This window comes from Cervus canadensis, unplaced genomic scaffold (assembly GCF_019320065.1).
Source record: "Cervus canadensis isolate Bull #8, Minnesota unplaced genomic scaffold, ASM1932006v1 Scaffold_138, whole genome shotgun sequence".
NCBI lineage: Eukaryota > Metazoa > Chordata > Mammalia > Artiodactyla > Cervidae > Cervus > Cervus canadensis.
Genome location: NW_025091520.1, coordinates 15,905 through 41,654, shown reverse-complemented (window position 1 = coordinate 41,654; position 25,750 = coordinate 15,905). Strand labels below are relative to the sequence as shown.

General features: G+C 42.8%; 1 long non-coding RNA gene across 1 annotated transcript; it reads left to right on the top strand.

Annotated features, from left to right (window-relative positions):
- Positions 1-38: 38 nt before the first annotated feature.
- On the top strand, positions 39-25,283 carry LOC122436521. Its single transcript, XR_006268033.1, has 3 exons — positions 39-189; positions 779-903; positions 22,493-25,283. It is a non-coding gene; the product is annotated as an uncharacterized LOC122436521 (long non-coding RNA).
- Positions 25,284-25,750: the final 467 nt, after the last annotated feature.

Below are 25,750 nucleotides of genomic sequence, written 5' to 3'. Positions count from 1 at the left end.
CGATCCTTGAGTCTCGAAGATCCCCTGGAGAAGGAGGTGGCAACCCACTCCAGTTTCTCACCTGGAAAATTCCATGGACAGAGGAGGCTGGTGGGCTGCAATCTGTGGGGTCGCCAAGAGTCAGACACCGCTGAGCACACACACACAGCATGCTGTGGGGACAGCGACAGTGTTTTAAAGATTGTGCAGGTGGCATGTTAGGGTCCCTGAATGCCCGCCTTGTTTTATGGAGGGAAGTCAGGCTTTCCTATATGTCTGTCCTCCACTAGGGATGTCCCCTGGGTCCGTGCTGAACTGTCCTTTCCCCAGACCCCAGTCCCTGGTCACAACCTGCTCTTCCGGCCTCTCTCCTGACTTTGCTGCATCAGTGACCCACTTTACCCTTTAACTTCAGTGGCTTCTTATAAACTATAATATCCTAAGTAAGCAATAAACCTTGATCTTAAGTCCCCCCCCCCCCCCCCAATAACTACCTGTTCCCCTGTTCTCTGCCAAGATTCTTAAAAACGAGGTCTGGTCTTGCTCTCTCCCCTTATAACCCTCCCACCCTACCCCCTCCACCCAGTTCTGTGGGCACTTCCTCCAACACACCATGGAAACTGCTCTGACCCGGCCACTGGGCCTCTGTGTTGATGAACATTTCCCCCAGCTTTGTTGAGATATAACTGATGTATTATTTAAGTTTAAGGTGGACCAAGAGTTGATGTGATACATTTATATTTGCAAAATATTGGCCATACCTGGCATGCACATTTTGATACAGTTTTTGCTTTTATAGACCCATCTGTTGGATTTGGCTCTGTGGAGAACCCTCTCCTCCTTGGAACCTCAGTGTTTTTCCAACTTGTAAAAACTGCAACTCAACTTAAGAAGGAACCTTCTACATGGTAACCCAGTAAACAGGTATCTCTACTCAGCAGAAACTAATATTTCCCAATGTTTCCTTAACTGTATACAAGAACCCTAGTCCAGTTTCGTTCTTTGTCAGTGTGAATTACTTCACAGTTGAGTAACTGATTTTATGACTCAGTGATGGATCCGACTCCATAGCTCAAAGCCCATACCTTTGCCTCCCCTGACGCTCTTTTCTTTGCTTCTCCTCACACATCTCTCAGCATTCTCCTTGTTCCTTGCACTTTCTGATATTCCCAGCATCTTACCTTCAACTTTCTGTTCGTTGCATATGTATTTTTCTTGGGTGGTCCCGTTTTTCCTCTTCATGCTGCAGACACCAAAATCCAGCTTCACTCCGGAGTCCTGCACTGTGCTTCTGCAGGAAATGATATTGACCCCAGGTTCCGTTCCCAGAGTCCTGCCCTGGGTCAGAGTCAGAGGGGACTGGTTACTGGGTTGAAACTCATGGACTTGAGGCTCATCTGGGACACAGCTACAAGAAAAACCAAAATAAAAGTCAACTGCATTTTTCTGCTTGGATCTAAAACAGAAAGACAGGACCAATGTTCTCCACTCTAAAGTTCATGTGTATCTCTTTCCCGTGTTTCTCACTCCCTGCTCTTTGTTAGAAGTGAGTCGCTGAGCCCAGCCTGCACTCAAGGGGACTTGTTTGGCTTTATCATCTGTAGAAGAAGAAGAGATAATAGCTCTTCTTTTCTGAGTGACCCCTGTTATGTCAGGCACTATCCAGACTGTAGGACACACACTAGCTCAATTTGATTTTAAATCCCACAACACCCCGAGCTTGGTGGTCTTATCCACATCTAAAAGACTAGGACACTGAGGCATAAATCAGATAACTGATTTGCTCACAGTGGCAGCTCTTGTGCTTGAACTAGGCCTGTTCAGCTCCTCCAATGGTCACTTCCAAGGGTAGGCCCAGCCCCGGTGTTTGCAAAACTCTTCAGATCAAAAGGCAGTTGGGGGGTGGTGATGACAGAAAATGACAGAGAGGCGCAGAATTTATTCCAGTCCAGCTTCTGAATTGGTCCCCCCAGTTAGGTTTTCAGCCGGTCAACTGCAACGATGATCTTTGGTGGGTGGGTGGGCGGTGGTGGGGATATCCAGTGGAACTAAAATGGCAGAGGGTAATGAAGCCCCAGGAAGCTTCTTACACTTGACTGGCATCTATAGTTCAACTGGTAGGGTGTTGTGTGTTGTTGGGGGAAGGAGGGAAGGAGGGGAGAAGAAAGAAGGGGAAAGGGAGGTGTAGTGGGCGTTTGTGACATGGGTGGGGTGTGTAAGGGGCAGGAGAGGAGACTGGGCTTGGAAACAAGGCCCATCAGGAAGGCAAAGAGGTGGTTCCAGGAGAAGAGGAAAGGCTTTTGCCTGCTTGACAGGCCTATTGGGAAAACTTTTGAAATGGAAATATAGTTTCATGGTATCTAGTGCCCTTTTGGAAGAAAGGTATGATGTTCTCATAGAATAAGAATCACAGGCAGGTTTTTTCCACCTATTAAAGATGCCAGAGAAAAGTCTACCTGAATTGGGCATTTGCAGTGGCGGTCCCCACCACTGGGCTCTCTGTTGGGCTTCCCTTGTGGCTCAGCTGGTAAAGACTCCACCTGCAATGTGGGAGACCTGGGTTCAGTCCCTGGGTTGGGAAGATCCCCTGGAGAAGGGAAAGGCTACCCACTCCAGTACTCTGGCCTGGAGAATCCCATGAACTGTATAGTCGTTGGGGTCGGGCTCTCTGTTGCACTAGGCTTTATGTTTAAGCATTGTATCAAATCAACCTCTGCCTGCCTCTCAGACTGATAGCATTTCAGCCTAAGAAATTGACAGTTTTCTACAACTATGGCTGAGATAAACTTCCCTGTTCACTTTCTAAACATAACCGATCTTTTGAGTTGTGCAACATGTAGGCACTGTTCTATTCCTGTGGCTCCCTCGTACTCTGACTTCTACTGTCTGAAGTAGTTTCTTTACAATCTTTGAATGGCAAATAAGGAAACTGTAGAAGACCAAGTGAAGACCTACACAGTAAGTCCCCTACATATGAACGAGTTTGGTTCCAAGAGTGCATTCATAAGTCCAATTTGTTTGTAAGTCCACCATAGTTAGCCTAGATACCCAATTAACACAATCAACTATATAGTGCTGTCCTGTAATAGGTTTATAATATTTTTCACACAAATAATATACCAAAAACAAACAAAACATTTTTAATCTTACAGTCAGTCAGTTCAGTGGCTCAATCATGTTCAACTCTTTGCGACCCCAAGGACTGCAGCACGGCAGGCCTCCCTGTCCATCACCAATGCCTGGAATTTGCTCGAACTCATGTCCATCGAGTCAGGTTGGTAATGCCATCTAACCAGCTCATCCTCTGTCATCCCCTTCCCCTCCTGCCTTCAATCTTTCCCAGCATCAGGGTCTTTTCTAAGGAGTCAGCTCTTTGCATGAGGTGGCCAAAGTACTGGAGTTTCAGCTTCAGCATCAGTCCTTCCAATGAACACCCAGGACTGATCTCCCTTAGGATGGACTGGTTGGATCTCCTTGCAGTCCAAGGGACTCTCAAGAGTCTTCTCCAACACCACAGTTCAAAAGCATCAATTCTTCGGTGCTCAGTCTTCTTTATGGTCCAACTCTCACATCCATAAATGACCACTGGAAAAACCATGGCTTTGACTAGATGGACCTTTGTTGGCAAAGTAATGTCTCTGCTTTTTAATACACTGTCTAGGTTGGTCATAGCTTTTTTTTCAAGGAGCAAGCATCTTTTAATTTTAATTTAATTTGATTTTGGAGCCCAAGAAAATAAAGTCTGTCACTGTTTCCATTGTTTCCCCATCTATTTGACATGAAGTGTTGGGACTGGATTCCATGATTTTGGTTTTTTGAATGTTGAGTTTTAAGCCAGCTTTTTCACTCTCCTCTTTCACATTCATCAAAAGGCTCTTTAGTTCCTCTTCCCTTTCTGCCATAAGGGTGGTGTCATCTGCATATCTAAGGTTATTGATATTTCTCCTGGCAATCTTGATTCCAGCTGGTGTGTCATCCAGCCCAACATTTCACATGATGTAATCTGCATATAAGTTAAATAAGCAGGGTGAGAGTATATAGTCTTGACGTACTCCTTTCCCAATTTTGAACCTGTCCATTGTTTCATGTCTGGTTCTAGCTGTTGCTTCTTGACCTGCATACACATTTCTCAGGAGGCAGGTAAGGTGGTCTGGTGTTCCCATTTCTTTAATATTTTCCACAGTTTGTTGTGATCCACATAGTCAAAGATTTTAGCATAGTTAGTAAAGCAGAAGTAGATGTTTTCCTTGAATTATCTTGCTTTTTCTATGATCCAATGAATGTTGGCAATTTTATCTCTGGTTCCTCTGCCTTTTCTAAATTCAGTTTACACATCTGGAAGTTCTTGATTCATGTACTGTTGAAGCCTGGCTTGGAGAATTTTTAGTATTACTTTGATAGTGTGTGAGATGAGTGCAACTGTGTGGTAGTTTGAACATTCTTTGGGATTGCCTTTCTTGGGATTGAGATGAAAACTGACCTTTTCCAATCCCGTGGCCACTGCTGAGTTTTCCAAATTTGCTGGCATGTTGAGTGCAGCACTTTCACAGCACCATCTTTCAGGATTTAAAATAGATCATCTGGAATTCCATCATCTTCAATAGCTTTGTTTGTAGTGATGCTGATGTCAGTCAAGTGTAGGCTCCTCGCTTCTTTGTCTCGTCACAACAAAGATTTGGAGTGATGGACATTAAAGCCTCCTTGGCGTGTCACAGCTCTCGGGTCTTGGACAGACCATGTCATAGCTCTTAGACAAATCAGTGTTACAGCTCTATTTTATTTAGAAGATAGCAGGAGAATCCATCCTTGAAGAAGAGAAGAGAGTGGAGGAGCCCCAGAGTGTGGTGGATGGGGGTAGGGTAGTGAGAGAGAGAGAGAGCCCTTTGACTCCTCTTTTTATATGTTTTTTCCTCCCCCTGGGTCTGCCCTATGCAAACTGGGCTTGGCCAGGAGTGCTGTTTGTTCTACCTGAAGTCCTCACTCCGGTCCTCAGACCTTCCTTTGTTCTATTTTCGTGGGCTTTTCCCTTCCTTGTCTTTTAGCCACTGCCATTTTGGGCTCCTGTTTTCTATTCTAACTACCTAATACTTCCTAAGGGCCACTTGACTTTGCATTCCAGGATGTCTGGCTCTAGGTGAATGATGATACCATCGTGGTTATCTAGGTCATTAAAATCTTTTTTTTTTTTTTGGTATAGCTCTGTGTATTCTTGCCACCTCTTCTTAATGTCTTCTGCTTCTGTTAGGTCCATATCATTTCTGTCCTTTATTGTGCCATCTTTGCATTAAATGTTCCCTTGGTATCTGTAATTTTCTTGAAGAGATCTGAGTGGCTAACAGGTAGGAAGGCTAGGGGTCCCCAAGTGGAGGAAATAGACTGTAAGTGGCAGAGGTTTTTTTTTTCCTCTTAAGCAGCAAGAGGAAACAAACTGCAAGTGGCAGACATTTTTTTCCCCTTCTCTATACAAAATTTAAAGGTTTCTTTTATTTTTTTAAATTAATTAATTTATTTTTTTTTAAAGTTTCTTTTAAATTCTGTGTTGTCATGATGACACCTGGTTTCACCTGAGCTTAACTTTTCTCAAACCTTGAGCTAACCAACGTGTTTTTCTTATGGAAATGTTTTTCTTAAGCTATGTTAATGAACTATGTATTTGCCTTGGAATCTGCCTTTCTTTAAGATTCATGTCAATTGTTTTATGACTGGGATGACTCACCTCGTGCCAATGCTGTCTGAAAATGCTTGTTGTGGGAAAGGTGCCTGATACAACTGTCTCGGTTTTGAGGTTGTATCAGATATATAACTCCTTGTTAAAAAATAGCAAGGGGGGAGCACTCTTTCTGCCTGCTTCTGATGCCTATGTCAGAAGCTTCATCTATCCCTTTATACTTTAATAAAACATTATTACACAAAGCTTCAAGTGATCAAGCTTCATCTTTGACCCCAGATTGCAATCCTCTCCCTGGGAGGTCACAAAACCCAGCCTAAGTCCCGGCTGGCAGGCATTCAGGTCTGTTTATCTTTCCTTTTCTCCTTTGCCTTTCACTTCTCTTCTTTTCTCATCTGTTTGTAAAGCCTCCTCAGACAACCATTTTGCCTTTTTGCATTTCTTTTTCTTGGGGATGGTTTTGATCACCACCTCCTGTACAGTGTCATGAACCTCCGTCCATGGTTCATCAGACCCTCTGTCTACCAGATCTGATCCCTTGAATCTATGTGTCACTACCACTGTATCATCATAAGGGATTTGATTTAGGTCAAACCTGAATGGCCTAGTGGTTTTTCCTACTTTCTTCAATTTAAGTCTGAATTTGGCAATAAGGAGTTCATGATCTGAGCCACAGTCAGCTCCTGGTCTTATTTTTGTTGACTGTATAGAGCTTCTGCATCTTCGGCTGCAAAGAATATAATCAATCTGATTTCGGTATTGGCCATCTGGTGATGTCCATGTGTAGAGTCTTCTCTTGTGTTGTTGGAAGAGGGTGTTTGCTATGACCAGTGGGTTCTCTTGACAAAACTCTGTTGACCTTTGCCCTGCTTCGTTTGGTACTCCAAGGCCAAATTTGCCTGTCACTCCAGGTACTCTTGACCTCCAACTTTTGCACTCCAGTCCCCTATGATGAAAAGGACAGTAGTGCAGTACAACAGCTGGCGTCCAGGGACTGGCATCAGGTAAGAAGAGTTACTGACAGGAGTGGGGAGAAGAGGCGGGAAATGGTGGAGCTGAAGGATGATCAGCAATAGGAGATGGAGGGAAGCTGAAATGTCACTCACATCTGACGCTGATGGCACGGGTTCTGGTTCCTTGCTGGAACCAGATGCGTGTTCACATCTTTGAAAGTTCACCCTAGAAACCACTTTATTTCTGGTTAGTTTTGCCATTGCTGTGAGTCCCAGGTCACTGGCCCTGAGATGGAGATTTGCTGGGAAATGTTCTCTGTGGTGACCCTTGAAGAGGGGTGTGAGAAGCAGGACTGGGTGTTGGGGGAAGCTGAACAGCAAGGCTACTGGGGCAGAGGCTTCAGCCCATCTGGCGGGTGCTTGGGAGCCCAAGTGAAGCAGATAGGGGGTCTTTGCACCCCTGAGTAGTGGTTGATGTGGCTGCTTTGCTAAGGTGGGTCAACTCAGACCAGGCAGCTACCCCCTTTGAGGTCAGCTCCTTGGCAGGATGGGGGCCCAGGGATGAACAGCAGTGGCCAGCTCACTGGACAGCTGGGCAGGGAGCCCCCCCACTTCTGGAGGAACATCTCTGCTTCGCCCACTGTGGATGTGGCATCCATTCCAATGATCCTAAACATCTGGTCATTTTCTGAGTATTTGTTCAAATTCTCTTCTGGGACTCATTTTTAAAAAGTTAGTATTTGTTGTATCTCCTGAAAGAGATTAGGAAATTATTGACTTCTTAAATGAAACTGTCTCCTGAGTCCAAATGCCCTAAATTGTCTTCTAGGCCGATGTATAGAGTGACTTTGTTTATTTTTCTTGAAGTATAGTTAATGTATAATGCTGTGTTAATTGCTGCAAAGTCATTCAGTCACACACACACATACACTTTAAAAAAAAAACAACAATATTCTTTTCTACTATGGTTCATCCATAGTTTACATGTATTTTTCTCCACTTTCTGGTTATTACACAGTCTGACTGCTAATGCCAGGAAAGGCTTCACTGTCTTCCACATCTTGAATCAGGACTAAACCACAGAGGATACATCTTGTCAGTAATAGTTTTGGTTCATCAGGAGGCTGGAGAGGTTGGATTCTTTTACACTTATTGGGAATATTTAAGTAATAACATTACAAAATGACAAATATTTGTAGTCTACTATTTCCTTAGTTTGCTGCAGTCTCTGTTTCTCCCTTATCAACTTAAAAAATTCAAAGTAAATGTCAGTGTTCAGCATCCAGTGAGACAACATCAGGAGAAATAAAGGATCCTTCTTACTCCACTAGATGTTTGAAAAGGGCACATGGCCCCTTTCATTCTTATGAAATATATGGTTATTTTATGTGCTACTCCAAAATAGCACATAAAAAGTTCTAATTTTATGCAAATGCATAAAAATTGGCTCAGGGAGTCCGGATTTGAGGGGAAACACAGCCCCGCCCTCAGGGAGCCCCAGTGGTGGAGGGACTGAGCTCTGCCCAGAGCCCCAGCCTGAAAGGAGACACAGTCCTGCCTCAGGGAGCCCCAGTCTGAGGGGAGACATACCCCTGCCTCATTGAGCCCAGTCTGAGGGGAGACACAGCCCTGCCTCAGGAAGCCCCAGTCTGAGGGGAGACACACTCCTGCCTCATTGAGCCCAGTCTGAGGGGAGACACAGCCCCGCCTCAGGGAGCCCCAGTCTGAGGGGAGACACAGCCCTGCCTCATTGAGCCCAGTCTGAGGGGAGACACAGCCCTGCCTCAGGAAGCCCCAGTCTGAGGGGAGACACACCCCTGCCTCAGGAAGCCCCAGTCTGAGGGGAAACACAGCCCCACCTCAGGGAGCCCCGGTCTGAGGGGAGGCACAGCCCCGCCTCAGGGAGCCCCAGTCTGAGGGAGGCACAGCCCTGCCCTCAGGGAGCCCCAGTCTGAGGGGAGACATACCCCTGCCTCATTGAGCCCAGTCTGAGGGGAGACACAGCCCCGCCTCAGGGAGCCCCAGTCTGAGGGGAGACACAGCCCCGCCTCAGGGAGCCCCAGTCTGAGGGGAGACATACATGAGCCCAGTCTGAGGGGAGACACAGCCCCACCTCAGGGAGCCCCAGTCTGAGGGGAGACACAGCCCCGCCTCAGGGAGCCCCGGTCTGAGGGGAGACATACCCCTGCCTCATTGAGCCCAGTCTGAGGGGAGACACAGCCCTGCCTCAGGGAGCCCCAGTCTGAGGGGAGACACAGCCCCATCCTCAGGGAGCCCCAGTCTGAGGGAGACACAGCCCCGCCTCAGGGAGCCCCGGTCTGAGGGGAGACACGGCCCCGCCTCAGGGAGCCCCGGTCTGAGGGGAGACACGGCCCCGCCTCAGGGAGCCCCGGTCTGAGGGGAGACACGGCCCCGCCTCAGGGAGCCCCGGTCTGAGGGGAGACACAGCCCTGCCCTCAGGGAGCCCCAGTCTGAGGGGAGGCACAGCCCTGTCTTGGGGAGCCCCAGTCTGAGGGGCCAGTGACCCTTCTCCCAGTACTCACCAGTTATGTGTCTTATCCTCTCCTCATGGCCTCAGGGAAGGGCTTCAACAGGACCCCCCACACATCTAGTCCTGGGCCTTTCACAGTTACAAAGCCCCAGTGGGTAGAAGAGGGATCCTCCTATGAAAGCTCAGTCCGGAGTCCAAATTGGCAGCTGAGCCCAGAGACGGGCTCCAGGGTCGAGCTGGAGCGACCGCCCAGAGCTGTCATGAGGGCACTCCTGGTGAGAGCAGGTGCAGCCTGGGGTCCCTTGAAGGGGTCTGAGGGGCCACCTGAAAGTGCAGAGAAGCTGAGAGCTGCAGAGGCTGCTTGGAGCTGAAAGCAGCCGGGCGGGGAGACGTGCAGGAGACAGTTTACCTGGAGGAGCGAGGTTGCCACAGCAAGGACCCAGGACCGGGGCGGGGGAGGTCCGTGTTGCCCGTGGCCTGGCCCAGAGGGCATGAGGCCAGATACTGGGGGCACCGTGGGGGCTCCCCTCCCTGACCTCGTCCCTTCCCTCACACGTCTTTCCTCCTCATGGTAGGTCTGGCCGAGGAGCAGGCGCAGGCAGTGTGGGCACCTCTGTGGGGCTGGCATCTTGTCGGGCCGTGACCTCCCTTGGGGGAAGTTCCATCTCTCACCTGTGAGCTTGTGATGGAGGCCCAGGTCACATTTCTGGGTCGAGAATGTTTGCCTCAGTTATAAGTAACTGGAAAAGTCAGAGGAACAGCCCAGATTTTCGGGCTGGAGTCAAAAATGGTTTTCTCCTATTTCCCCACATTGGGCTTATTTAATAATTCAACATTTCTTATTTTTAACTTGTAAATGTGGGAAATATTTATTATTCCTAGCGATTTCTGCTGTAATTAAAGAAAATTGAGAAGCAAAACAATGTGCAAAAGAAACTTTCTAAATGATGGCCTCTGAAAAATGGCAGGATGATGGTGATGACAAGGATATGTGTGTGTGATTAGTGAGTTCTTTTCCTTTCTCCCCTCTTCAGAGTCAGGGGCATGGAGACCTGCACTTCTTTGCAAGCATCTTAAACACCTCTGGCCCCAACCTAAGTGGGCTGGTGTCTATACCCTCCAAATAGGATGAAATTACTGGGAAAGTCCATCACCTGTTCCCATCTTGCCTCCCAGGATGTGGGTAAGAGGCTCCTGAAACCTCTGAAGAGCTCCTTTGCCGGGGTCCCACTGGGGCTCATTACGGGGAAAGGAAAGTTTTTGTGGTTTTTCAGACAGGTTCAGCTTAGCTAATGAAAAACAGAACAGGGAGTCAGTCCAGTGCAAGAAGCCGAGGAGACAGAGCGCCCACCTGAAAATGTGCGAGAGTAGGTCTTTGGAAATAGAATATACTAGGTGAAAAAAATTAGTTTCTAGGCCTTTCTCATTGCAGCTAGAAAATGAAATATTAACTAGAGAAACGTACTTCTACTCATAGTCCAAAACAGTGTGCTGTGAATGAAGGTGGTGATGTTGCCATTTTGGCTGGTTCTCTCCGCCCGGCTAGTGTGGGTTGCGTTGATTGTCCCCATCCTCTCAGCACCAGCCCCCTTTGTGTTTGATGGCGTGTTGCCATGGTACCATCAAGAGGCACTTTCCTGCCCTGCACCTGTTAGTGGACTTTGCTATTCTCAGGGCCAGGAAGGGGGTGGGCAGGGAGAAGAAGATCATTTGATGACTTAAATTGATTGAATAAGTCCCACGAATGTGGATGGAATCATGGTGAATGTATCTGCTTGCCGAGGAGTGAAAAATATTCCCTCATGCACAGTGTGCGCCAACGGTGCATTTCAAAATGATCTATTTATCTTTTCAAGTTTGGTTTGAACTTTCCCGTGCTTGACCTGGTACTGGAGTTGGCTTCAGAGGATTTAGAAGATTTTCTTATTATATCTTGTCTGTCAGTTGACACTGTACTGTTTCTTATAGGACATCACTTTTGCAAATAAAGATGCTCTAGTGATTTAAAACATTTTTCCACATATCCTAAACAATTGTTTCTTTGTAATCATTAATCACTGTGAGCATTGCTTAGCTTTTAAGGATGTTTATTGATTGCTTCAGGTTGTTCTTATTTTGGTAAGTCTAGTTTAAAAAATTTTACAGAGTCAGCAAAATCCCTCCAAATCCCTGTCTCCTTGAGTGACTAAATGAAATAATTCTATTTCTATTAATTATATTTAATTATAATAATTAACTCTATCTATATTCATTATAATAATTAATTCTAATTCAATTTCTTCACTTTTATCCCCCTCTATGTTCTATTTTGAAAAAAACATCAATTAACCCTTTAAACTTGAATGTACTAAAGGAATAGCTTTGCTCAGGCATTTCTCTTAAGACAAGGTGAAGATATGGAAAGCGGGATGATTTGGAAGGGGTATAATGCTGGTAGCATTAGAATGTTTGAAGAAAGGACAGGAATAAAATACAGCGAAGAGTAAAAATAATCTATTAAAGACATTCTCTATGTCTGAGAATATTTTCACCAACAGGATGAGTGATATATTTTTAGATGGATGATATCATTCTGCTTTATCACATTTTTAAGAGGCTGTATAGCACTTAATTTTCTTCTTCTTTTTTCTATATAACATTCATTTTTCTTCTTAAAATCTAAAGCAGGGGCCAGCAAATATTCAAGATGAGCCCCAAACATCTTGTTACATCAGAAAACAAGGAAGCATTTTGGTTGATGTGAGATTCAGGAGCCAATCTGAAAGGGATCTCAGCCAATGATGGGAAAATTTGGAAAAGGATAATGTCTGCAAACAACTGAAACATAACAAATATGCTAAACATCCATGACTTCATAATGCTATACACACATGTGTGTGCCTACAAACTTTTTTGTTGACCTTTAGGAATTCTAGAAAACCAATTATTATTCTGAAACTGGCGCATAAGAGAAAGAATCAAGCATTTCCTTTCTTAAATAAATCAGAACAATCAAATAGATGTTGAAGGAAATTTTGTTTCTAAACTCTGAGACATTTACTAACTTTCTCATATTACCATTCAAAAATTATCTTTCCTCTCTTCAGGAAAACAGCACTATTTTTGTGGAGACAACCTGGGGAGAACTTTAGTCTCTGGTCATAGTGTTAAGAGCTGTTTTCACACACCCACAAACCCTGTTTGAAATGACCCAAAGAAACTGCTTTTTTACTGAAGAATTTTATGTAAAAAATAAATAAATAAATGAAGACTGTGATGGAAATAGAAAAAAAAAAAAATCTAAAGCAGGAGCCAATCCTTTGGTGATCTCTCAGATAATAGATTCAATAGAGTGACCAAAGAAATGCCCGGGAAGTTTTCACGAGAAATCAGAGAAGCTACATGCACATTAAGGATTTGGTTGTGACTGTTGGAAGAGGTGATTTCTCTGATTCTGCTTTCAGCAGTTTGCATCAAGTTTCCAGCCATGTCTCTAGAGATTCTCAAGGTTACTCACAGTCCAGGAGTGACAAACAGATACAGCAATCCTTCAAGGCAAAGCTGGCCATGCAGGAACATGTTGCCACCTTGCTTCTTGGAAGCCTTCTTCTAGGTGGCAAATGGCCTCATTGGATATTAGCCTACGTATGTGTGCATGTACATGTGTGTGTATGCATGCACTTGTGTGTGCTGTGGTGTGTGAGTTGAAATAATTCATCCATTGCAATCGATTTCTCTGGACCCACATATTTAGAAGCTACTAGTTATTTTTAGGATACAAGAATAAAGTTCTCTTAGTTTGACAGTACAATACAGAGAAGTTTAACATCTGAAGTGGAGTGATTGAGTCTCCACTTATTCACAGAAACACATCTTTATTTGTCAGTCGCTTTGCATGTATCTGTCTAATTTGGAGATGGCGAGGGCAGAACTGGCTCCAGAGATGGTGGCCCTGTCTTGGTCTGAGATCTATTACTGACTGGCTGTGTGTCCTGAGGTAGGTGGCATAACTGCTCTGTGCAATTCCTCCATACAGAATCTTTGGGAAACAAGAATATTCCTCTTAAGTTTTTCAAGCTCTTGAACTGCCAGTCACTGAGAGGAGTGACATAAAAACACAAAATGCCACTCTTAATGAGTTTTATAAAAACTTTTCAGAAAGCCACGCCTGCGATGATGATGCTTTGTTTCTATCTTGGTTGGTTTCTCCTCTCTCGACACCCTCTTCCCTTCTGCTCTTCTTTTAGAAAATGCTGTTCCCTGCAAAGAAAATAATTACTTCCTTAATATTTTGGTGAATTTCCTTCTAGGTAAATTGCAGCTATTTGTGAAGAAAAATACAAGTGTTAGAAAATAAAGTATAGCAACTTAGAATAAAGAAAACTCTAAATTCGTGATCTGGGTGGTTTGCAGAGTTTTAACGTTGCTACTTTAATAAATACAAAAGTTAGAAAATATAAAACACAGGCCACTGTCGATTAAGAGTTAATTGTGTCCCTAATGGTAACCAGAATATTATTTTTAAGAAACAAAAGCAACTCCTTGACAGTTTCCTAGGCTATTACATCTACCATGCTGACAAACAGAAAGCAGCCTTGATGTGAACACAGTTATTGCTCAGAGAAATGCGTTCATAGATATTCCCATTTGCAGAAATTCCCCTGGCATCAGCAGTATTGGCTCAGATATTCCTCTTACACATAAATATTTAAAACATACCCTGAGGTTTACAGAAAAAACAACAGCCTCTATTTTGTGTGCTTGTCCTTGGGGAAAAGCAGAGCTGATATGTGAACATTAACAGTGTAGATTCACTTTTCAAAAGTAGCTCCAAATTCTGAGTCAGAAATAATTTTCTAGTTGAGTGGTTCTCAGCTTTTCCAAGGATTGAGAACGCCCTTTTCACATCTAAAAAGAGTTGCAGACTTCTTCTTGTAAAACAAAGTGAAATTAAACAAAGCAAAACCACAATAAATCCTGGTTAGAATTGTTATATTTTCATTGCTTTCAATTGAAGAAATAAAATGATAAAATAGTTACTATGAATCTGGTAATTCTTTAAGAAACTTGTATTTCTTTTTCTCCTTTCCCTTGATTTTCTTCTATATTCATGTTGACTTTTTAGTTACATGTGTATTTTGATATGTCACCTCAAATTCTTTGTGGGGAGAGTATAGGTGTTAAAAAAGAAAATCAGGGACTTCCCTGGTGGTCCACTGGTTGAGACTGAGCTTTCAATGCGGGGACACAGGTTCAATTCCTGGTCATGGAGCCAGAATCCTACAGGCTGTGAGGTGCGGTCAAAAAAAAAAAAAAAATCAAGAAAAAAAGTTAATTCAGGAATTTTTATTGGGTAAGTTATTTTATAAATGTAGGAATAGTTTATATTTAAACTATTTAAAGCTGCACATGCACAGAGCTTAAGAAGTTGGGCAAGTGTGCAGGGCTTCCAATAAAAACTTGGGAACCCACTGGACATCTCCCAGTTTCCACTCCTTAGCAATAACCACTTCCAACCAAGTGAGATTTTTTTTTAAAATTTATTCCCATATCCCTATGTGGCAGATTTCTGTTATTACTTCTTTGCTACAACTTTGCTATTACTAAACTTTTACAGTTTTAGTCATGATGTATTGATTGATAGTCTTGCTTGATATTTTTTCTTTTTTACCTACCATCCATTTTGACTTTCTGCCTTCCCCTCTCCCTCCTAATGCAGTTGTACAAAAATTTTGGTTAAAAGAATATTCAATGCTATTGTTTTTTGCTATAAAAACGCTATTTGAGGGTTAGAGAGGGATTATTGGGAGTTTGGGATCAGCAAATGCAACTATTATATATTGACTAGATAAACAACAAGGTCCTACTATATAGCAGAGGGGACACTATTTAATATCCTGGGATAAACAATAATTGAAGAGAATATGAAAAAGAATGTATATATGTATATCATTGAATCATTTTGCTGTACAGCAGAAATTAACACAACATTGTAAATCAGCTGTATTTCAACAAAATAAACAAAAAATAAAAATGCTATTTTACAGACAAGGGAAGTGGCATACAATGGTAACTTTTTCTCTCTTGTAAAGTGCTTTATTTTCCTTGGAGTTAATAATTATTTGCTCCATTATCTTATATGCTTGTCACCAGTTTAGTCCCATATTCTGTCAGTTGTCCAAATGTAATCAGTCACGTTAAGTTCTATCTCCTCTTCTTGAAGAAATCCCTCGCTGTTTCCCAGTTTGCTCAATTGCTCTCAAGACCTGTTTGAGAATCAGTTCTTCAAGAGCTCCCTGCACCATCTTCCTGGTGATTTTTTTTCACTCTGATGTTGGGTTACCTGTTTTTCTTCCTCTGTCTTCCTGTTTCTTGGTTTATTTCCTCATTTTGGTGAGACATATCCTTTGGACTTCCTTGGTAGCTTAGAGGGGCTTCCCTGGTAGCTCAGATGGTTAAAAATCTGCCTGCAATGCAGGAGACCTCAGTTCAATCCCTGGGTCAAGAAGATCCCCTGCAGATGGGAATGGCAACCCACTCCAGTATTCTTGCCTGGAAAATCCCATGAACAGAGGACCCTGGTGTCCAGAGGTCCATGGGGTTGCGAAGAGTCGGACATGACTGAGTAACTAACACACACACGTCCTTTGGTAGTTTTCTGAGAAAAGATTTTTCAGGCTTACCTTATCAGAGCATATATATGTATATATACATATTTAATTTTATTGTAACTTTTAATCAATGGTTTGAATATATAATTCTAGTTTGGAAATTATTTTCCCTTGTAATTTTGACTTCTTGTTTCCAGAGTTTTTGTTAGGTTTTCCAATGCCATTCTGATTCTTTTGCAAGAAAAATAATGAAGCTTTCACAATCTTCTCTACCTTCCTGTTGTTCTGAAATTTCACATGATGCTACAGCATCATGTACGTCTATGTTTATCTATATATTAGAATTATGTGTACCTTTCAAGGTGAAAATTAATATTCTTCAAATATGGGGAACTGAAAAAATTATTATGTTGATTACTTATGTTTTTGTTTCTCTGTTCTCTCTTTTTAGATTTTCTATTACTTGGATCTTTGAGCTACTGGATTTCTCCTCTATTTTTTAATTTCTATTTTCCATATTTTTTTTAATTCCTGGAAGATTTCTTCTTCCAAGGTTTTTATTTCTGCTATTGTACGTTTGATTTCTCAGAGCTCCTTTTTTTCCCCAAGTATGTTTTTTGCGTGCTTGAAAGAATAGTGTTCTGTTCTTACTTCATGAATGTAATAGGTTCTCTTATCTTTTTGAGGATATTCATGGTATTTTGTGAGGAATTTTTTTTCTTCCTGCATTGCATCTATCTCCTATAAGTTACTTTCTTTCTTGTTATTTTCTTTGTTTCTTGTTACTTTCTTTCATAAGAGAGTTTCCACAAATGTCTGGTGATCCTTCCTTGCCTGCCTACTTTTTTTAACTTTAAATTTTTTGTCTTGTGCCTCATGGCTTGCAGGATCTTAGTTCCCTGACCAGGGGTTTCACGGTGTAAAAGTGCAGATTCCCAACCATGGACGACCAGGGAACTCCCTAACTGCTTATTTTCAAGTGGGACATGAAGCTGACTGGAAGCCCTGTTTGCATGAATGGGGCCGGTTGACATGGTGTATCTTTGTTCTGAAAGGCAGCCTGATGATGTCAGTATCTTTAGGACTTTTCTACTGGACTGGTATGAATTTTCAGAGTAGTTTCCTTTCATTTTCTCCCCCTAAAATGCCTGTAACCCATTTCCAGTAACCTGGTGGGGTGATGGTGGTGGGGTAGGTGTCTCAAATTCCATCTATTAGCTTTTTCCTTCAGTCTACCTATTCGGTTGCATAGAATAATTTTTCTTGGGTGTTTTTAGGTGTAAAGAGAAAAACAAAAAGCCTCCAAGCCCTGGGGGAATTTTTCAGAGTTTGTGCTGGATGTTGAGACTGATGATGTCATACAGCGAAGGGATGTGAGAAGGCTCCTTAGTTACATAATGGGGATTTCTGAGGCCCAGCAGGCAGGCTCTCCTGCAGGTGCGGAATGGCCTGAGCTAGCACAGGAAGGGGCCTGGCCTTTTCTTGTGTGGTCAGAGGGGTGAGCTGGGGAAAGGGCTCATGTGCAGAGAGAATGCTGTGGTTTGAACCGTCCCCCTGCACAAGCAGGGAGCACCCAGCCTTTCTCAGATGCTGGGGATAAGGGAAGAGGGAGGGGTGAGCTTTGAGAGGATAAAAGGAATTTTTGTGTATTGAGGTATAGGGAAGTCATTCTGGTTTAGACATGAGCTAACTTGAATCTGATGCTCACTACAATAGCTTGTTTGTGGCATATCAAACATACATTGTACATTTGCTTTAATTATTAAAGAAAAGTAAAGAAATCCATGTTAGAAATAAAGATTAAATGCTCCTTTTCCTGGGGACCCAGTGCCAGTCCTCTTTGGGTGAGAAGTCTCCCTTCGCAGGCCTCGCTGGACATGCTGTGTGTGCTCAGCATCTGTGTTTGAAAACCCTGAAGTGTTTCCCTGACTTGTTTAATGTGCTTTATTTGGATGAGATAGAAAACTGTGCTATAAACCCTGCTTCTTGGGAGTTGTTTCTCAGAGTAATCTGGAAAGTGAGTTTCCTGGCTCTAGTCCTCAATTTGACTCAAACTTGTTTCTATTCTTTCCCGCGGCTCCCCCCCCCCCCCCCCCCCCCCCAGATTTCATTAATTTTTATTGGAATAAGCACAGGAAAAAGCAACCTCCATTTTTTCATAGCATATTTTACATGTTTGCAGAAGCAAAGAGTTCTACTAGGAAAAGGGGATGTAGTTGACATTGACAAACATAAAAAATGATTATATATTGATGGCTACTTCAGACATTTTAAATTGCTTTGGATATATTTTTTCTTAATTTTCTTTTTAAAAAACTTTATTGAAGTATAGTTGATTTACAAAATTGTATTAGTTTCAAGTGTACAGCAAAGTGAATTAGTTATATACACACACATATACATCTTTTCTTTATTAGTGATGGCTTATTGATTATTTTCATCAACAGAGAGCTGCCAGCAGTCAAACATCAAGATAGGGTCAGACACTGCTATATTTAAGATGGATAACCAACAGGTCCTATTGTAGAATTCACGGAACTCTGCTCAGTGTTATATAGCAGCCTCGATGGGAGGAGATTGGGGAGAATGGATACATGTATGTGTGGTTGAGTCCCTTCAGGGTTCACCTGAAACTATCACAACATTGTTAATTGGCTATACCCCAATACAAAATAAAAAGATTTTTTTTAAAAAAGATAAGTCAACCACTTTTAATACATTCAGCACATGCTATCACCCAAATAAAATACCAACTCCTGAACAGAAAAAAAAAAAGATGGAGTCAGAATCCTCCTTACAGGAACACTCTGAACAGAAGGCAGTACAAATGTCTTAAAGATGATAGAGAAAATGATACTAAGGGAGATGGCCCTGCCTAAGCCCAAGAGAGGGAACAACTTATTTAAAAGTTCAGTTCTCTCTGTGGGGCTGATGCTGAGGCCAGGAGTTGAGTGGAGTCTGTTGTTAGGAAAACCTGTTCAAAAACCTTTTAGGCAGTGGTTTTCAGATTGCGACGGCCGACCTTTCGGCAATGTCTCCTGGGAATTAACAAATGCAAATTCCCAGGCCCCACCCCACCTACAGAATCTGCAACTCTGTGGGTGAGGCCAGCACTCTCTGTTTGAGCAAGCCCTCCAGGTGATGCCAACACACAAGCTCCAACCGAGAACCACAGGTGGAGAGTTTACAAGTTAAGACAAGTCCAGAAAGCAGCCGGAGAGCTAACCGGCACAACGTTGTGAAGAAACAGGACTTGAAAATTTTCCACTGGCAGGTGGAAAAAACAGGTCACTGTTTCCGAGAAGGGTGAGTGGAGGAGAGGTGTTCACAGAGAGGGGAGCCCAGCCTCCTGGCAGAGGCGAGGCTCTGGGGGGAGAGAGTTGGACAGAGTTTCCAGGAGGTAGGGCGAGACCAGGGAACCAAGAGTGGGGAGCATGGTGCTCTGCTCCAAGTGTCTGTGTTGTAGCATCCCTCCCTCAGTAGACACCAGTCATTCATACATGACCAACTTGTGCGGTGCAGTGGGAAAGGATGGCAAAGGGGAAAATTCCATCCCACTCTGGGTAGAGAGGGTACACTAAAGGTTATTTTATTAAAGTATAATTGACATATTAATACAATGTTGTACTAGCTTCAGGTCCACAGCAAAGTGACTCAGTTACATATGAGTTTTTTCATATACTTTTCCATTATAGTTTATTCACAGGATATTGAATACAGTTACCTGTGCTATATGGTAGGACTTTGCTGTTATCCATCCATACAAACTAGTTAGTATCTGCTAATCCCAACCTCCCAAACCATCCCTGCCCCCATCTTGGCAACTACAAGCCTGTTCTCTATGTAAATGTGCTTCTGTTTCAAAGTTGCAGTTGTTCGTGGCATACTTTAGATTTCACATATAAGTGATATCACAAGGTCTTGGACTGACTTCATTTAGTATGATAATCTCTAGATCCACCCATGGATCTGCAAGTGGCATTATTTCATTATTTTTTTATGGCTGAGTAGTATTCCATCATATATACAGGCCACATCTTCTTTATCCATTCATCTGTCTATGGACATTTAGGTTGCTTCCGTGACTTGGCCCTTGTAAATACTGCTCCTATGAACATGGAGGTGCATGTATCTTGTTGAATTATAGTTCTGTCTGGATATATGCCCAGGAGTGGGATTTTAGGATCATATGGCAACTCTATTTTTAGTTTTTTGAGGAATCTCTATACTATTTTTCATAGTGGCTGCACCAATTTACATTCCTACTAACAATGTAGGACAGTTCGCTTTCCTCTGCAGAGACGGTACGCATTTTTAATTTTTGCTTGCCAGTGTGTTCCCCAATGCATTTAGTATCCACTGACTGACTGACTAGATAAATGAGGTGTTTGAGTATTTTTAGAATCTATGGCAGGGACCTGGGTTAGTTAAAAACAAATTTTTAAACTAATTTGTTGCTGTGAGCATCTTATGTATTAAAAATAGAAATAAAAAATAATTGGCATGCATTTGATTTTCATCCATAAAAATAGTATGTAAATTCCTCTAAAATAGAATATAACTGTATCTATAAATGGGGCTTCCCCGGTGGCTCAGCTGGTAGCGAATCCCCTTACCAGTGCAGGAGATGTGGGTTTGATCCCTGGGTTGGGAAAGTACCCTGGAGAAGGAAATGGGAACCCACTGCAGTATTCTAGCCTGGAAAATTCTATGGACAGAGGAACCTGCTGGGCTATAGTCCATGGGGTTGCAAAGAGTCGGACATGACCGAGCACGCACACACATATAGTATCTACATTTTCCTTGAAAATTGTTAAAATGAAGCCTACTCCTAGAGACAGATATCTTATAAGCTTCTATAATAGTTTTCCTCATACTTTAAAAAAGTTAAGCATTCTAATTAAGAAATACTGGAAAATAAAAATAATGCAAATAACAACTGAAGTTATTCCCAGCACCATACCTAGACGTGAACAGAATCCACGGAGTTTTGGGTCTGAGACCCTTGTGGTTGGCACCCCACTTCCATGAACCCCCCTGCTCCCCCAACTTCCAGCTCAGGGTCTTATTCTTTGCACACTTATTCACTGATTTAAACCAAAGCTTCAGCATCAACTGTCGTCTTTTATCATTTTAAGTACTTCTCCAATATGGCCATTGTGGGAGAAGAAAAAAAAAAAATCAAAGCGCCTTCCTTGAAGAAGCCATGCTCTTTCTTCCAAGTGTGTCTTTTTCTTTCTTTTATCCATTAATTCTTAGTCTCCTTTAATCCCGCTCTGAATCCATCATTCTGCTGGCTCCCATCATCTGAGGCTCATCTACCAATTGTTTGATCTTAGCTTTCTTTTCTGTAATAATTTCACATCTCCATTTGCCTTTATGGGATTGCTCTTTGCTCTGTTACTTCGAAGTCTTTCTGTCCAGAAGGGAATTCTGATTCCCTCCTCCTGACTAAAAAAAAAAAAAAAGTCAGCTCTTTGGATTTACCTGTTTTTGTCAGTAGCATCATCATTCTTTTTGTCACTGATGCTGCCACTAAACTCCTCTCATCTCTGTTCCAGAACCATGGCCAGCTGGTGGTTTTTGTATGAAAGCATCTGTGCTGACTCTTTTTTTCGGCCCCACTGTGCTGTATGCAGAGCTCCCAGCGGTGGAAACGCAGAGTCTTAACCACCGGACCACCAGGGGTGGTGCTGGCTCTTAACCCTTTTAATTTCTCATTCTTTCGTACCTAAATCACTGCGATCGTCCCATGAGCGGCTTCCCCTCCAAGGCTCACTTCCAAGCACTGCAGAATTAACTGTCGTAAAGACACTACTCTTGTCCATCATTCTCCTGCTCAGGAACCTCTGGGGCTTCCTGTCGTCCTAAGGGTGAAATCCACCATCCTCGTCCTGGTGCCTGGCCCTCCCACACTGAGTGATCCATCCTTCAACCTCAGCCTCCCCTATTTTCCAGTGAAAAAACATCCCTCTGACTAGGTTGTCCTAGATCCAGCCCCCTGAATCTCCACATTTCCTCTTCCAGTCTTAGTTCAGATTGCTAATATTTTCTCCAGAAAACCTTTTCGGATCCATCAAGCCACAGCAATTTCCCCCTCGTTTGAACTTTGGAAGCCCTTCCTATCCTGTGTATTTTGTTCCTAATTATAAAATTACAGCTTCTCTCCATGGAACTGAGTTCCTACTGTGAACTGAGCCCTGTTCTAAGTTGTTCTTAATGTACTTACTCATCACACAGTCAGTGGAGTAAGTCCAGTTATCACCTCTGTTTAACAAGTGAGCAAACGGACATGGACAGGTGAAGTCACTTACCCAAGGTCACAGGACGGTGGAACCAGGATTTAAATCCGAACGGCGGCTCAGCATCTGCCCTCTTATCTACTCATCACCCCCTCTCAGCGTGCTGCCTTCCAGCACTCTTACACGCTATCCGCGTGTGCACATTTGAATGTGTGTTGTCTTCTGTACACGCCCTTAAAGGCAGGAACCTAAACTCACGCACGCTCCAGAAGTCCCAGCAGAAAGCTACGTGTGTCCATAAACGTTGAATATTTGAGTTAAATGGTTTAGGGGGACTTTTTTCCTTCCTGAGATGATTTAATTCATTTTCATGAATTGAAAGGATAGTCTCAAAGTCACACTTGACCAAGTCACGACCAAAGGAAAGGTAAAATGTCTGGGACTAAGCCAGCATCCTGGCCTCAGTGGTTGGCTTCATTGGAGTCTGATCGTTTCACAACTGACCCCGTGCTGAGGTCTGAAGAGTAATGAGGCTGGACGAACCTGCACGCTCTCTCTCTGTTTTGCAGGGGCTGGAAAGTGGATTTGGCCAAGGCTTGCATGTCTGCAAAGGAGAATGAAGCAGCCTTGACTCTAGAAGTTGCAGCTGAATGGCCAGCATTGAAAATTCAGCGACTCTTTTCCACTGTTTTTTTTTTTTTTTTGAAGCCAAGGGTGAGTTGTGAGAGAACGGTTGGATACAATTTTTCTGTGTTCTCAGTGGGGCCCTGACTGACAGGCTGCTTGAGAAAAATCCCACCAGAATGCCCTGCATACCAGGAGGAGGCAAACCGCCAGACGGATGATGGAGAAGATGTGTCTCAACCCACTGAATGGTGTCACATGCTTACTTAAAGCTCCATCATGAGTTGTGACTTTTGACTGTTTTCTCTTCCTAGAATGAAATGTCTTCAGAAGCTTTCCCAGATTGCTCATATTATTTATCAGTTTAGGTAAAATGAGGAAAGTTGTCTTTCTTAAGAGCCATTCACTTTTAAGGAGTGGATATGGACCTCAAATTATATGCCAACTGAACATTGAATAGCATTTTCTGGTATTTTTCAAGGACTTTATAAGTGAAAAGAATCACCTGTACCTATTTTGTGATTTTTAACCCACATAAAATTTGCCTTTTACAAAGCCCTTAGAGACACATCTACGGTTTTTTTTTTTTTTTCGCTGTACTGTGCAGCATTGGGATCTTACCTCCCTGACCAGGGATTGAACCCTGCCCCTGGCAGTGAAAGCACCATGTCTTACCCAGCAGGGGGTTCCCAGAAACACGCGCACTTTTAAATAAATAAATTATTATTTATTTGGGGTTATGAACTGGGTCTGCTGGGCACAGAGTTGGGTCTGAACAAGCCTGGGCCTGGTTCCTGCCCTGCAGGCATTTGCCCGCTGGCTGTGAAGGCCAGACTGGGGCCCTCTGTGAACCCCACATTTTCAGTAAGCTCAGACATCCCCGCCTTTGTTTACACTGTACTGGACCTGATTATATTTCTGGGGTTGTTGCCCTTGTGGACCTGGAGGTAACCACGCCCACGGCTGCTGGATGAGGTTTACGCACCGTGCACCTGACTGGCACTTTGCAAGTTTGTGCAGTGCCCAGCCTGAACATCAGGCCATGACGGCCCTGAACACTGGGTCTAGATGGTTACTGCAGACCACCAGTCTAGTTTATTCTGTGTTGGCATCACTGCTTTCATACTCAGAGTTCTGGAGGAGGTGAAGGTCCTACTTCTATCCATGTGGACTAACCCTATAAGATACGGATGAAAGAAAAAGAAAAACCAGAAGTTTATTTTAAATACAAGACAATAATAAACTACAGATTAGATGACTTGGAAGATGCACTGTCAAACTTAAGAGGTGGAACCATAATAGTGGAGATATGGCCTAAGAGTCAGAATATTTAACTTCTCCTATTGGTTTGGTTTATTAATATGTTGACCTTTGAGGGGATTATTTAACTTTTTGGAGCATCTAAGAAGGATTACATGCTTCCCTGGACTGTCACAAAAGAATCTGAAAAAGAATAGACATGTGTGTATGCAAAATTGAATCACTTTGCTTTACACATGGAGCTAACACAGCATTGTAAATTAACTATACTCCAATCTAAAATTTAAAAAAAACTGCTATACCAAGTGATTAAGATAAATATGCAGAAAAAATGGCCATCCATTATCAGGATTTTTTCTTTTTGTATTGTTTTGCTTTGTTTTGTTGGCCCCAATGCACTGCAATGTGAAGTCTTAGTTCCGCGACCAGGAACTTAACCTGTGCCCCATGCATTGGGAGTGTGGAGCCTTAACCACTGGACTGCTAGGCAAGTTCCATGTTTGCATTATTTTGAATTTAGGATATCGCGATGTTTTTAGAAACATATCGCATTTGTAACAACAACAAAAAAGAGTATACCAGAGACAGAGGTAGACAAAAATGCAATAGGTACCAGTGAGATCCAGCCTTCCCCATGAGAAGGACGTGGGAGCAGTCTGAGAAGGTGAGTCCTGAGGTGGGACTACATTTTGCATTTTACTGTGCATTGAACTGGAGGAAGGAGTCATAATTTGTAACCCTGTCTGCCTCCAACACTTAGCACATAGCTATGAACTCTGTTTTTGACATGAATTAAAAAACAGATGAAACTCACAAATTCAGACAAAAATAGAACATACACTGATCCAAGCTCTCAAATTTCCCAAATGAACAAACATCTTCTTGGAATGCTTACTATATGCCAGCCATACAGAGGCCCTGAGTGTACGGCAACGCACAAAACAGAGCAGTTTTTGCTTTTAAAAAGTGTGCTGTGCTGGCAAAGCAAGAAGATGTGTGAAAAGTAATTAAAATTATTCATATTAGAAGTGAAATCTAGGTGCATAATTAGGAGTCTGACAATTGCTAATTTTACAATTATTCAATACATTGAAATCCACATGCATAAAACTTGCCTCTAAAGGGAGTTTTTAGAACAAATTAGCATTGATATGATTTACCAGACTCTTTTTCTCCTATCAGAGAGGCTTGTTTGTACATTCTTTATGGTGTCTATTTACAGAGACCCAATCTGTGATATACAAAGGACAAATTTTCCCAGAGAACATCTAGCAGCATTATCAGCTTTAAGTTATTTATCTTGGAAGCATTCATTGAACACTTACTAAATTGTAAGGAGATACCAGACTCGCCTTTAGAAATCGCTCTTCAATACAGTCCCCTAAACACATGTCCTTGAAATGTGGCTAGTTCAAATCGAGATATGCTATAAACAGAGAACAGACCCTGGATTTTGAAGACTCATGAAAAAAAATTAGGAACTATCTCTTTAGTGATTTTATATTGATTACATATTAAAATGATATTATTTTGGATTCATTAAATATATTAAGATACAATTTATGTTCCTTTTTGCTGTTTAAAATGTGGCTACTAGAATATTTACAGTTATAATTGTAACTTATATGTGTGACTTCCATTATCTTTCTGCTGGATCTGCTGCTTTAGAAGTTAATAGACTAGGTAGACAGATACACAAGCAAATCATCAGACAGACAAGTGCTTTAGGGAAGTAGGGATGAAGCGCAGAGAAAGGCACAGGCCTTTCCCTGGTGTGATCAGAAACAGATCCAAAGGGGGAAGGAGGGCGGACCTGGAAGACAAGAAGCATAAATGAGGCAGGGAAGAAAGCCTGGTCGCTTCAAGGAAAGCTCTGCCTTCAGGGGGACAGAGGAAACACCCTCGCAGCACCAGCAGGAAGCCATAGGAACAGTGGTCGTAGT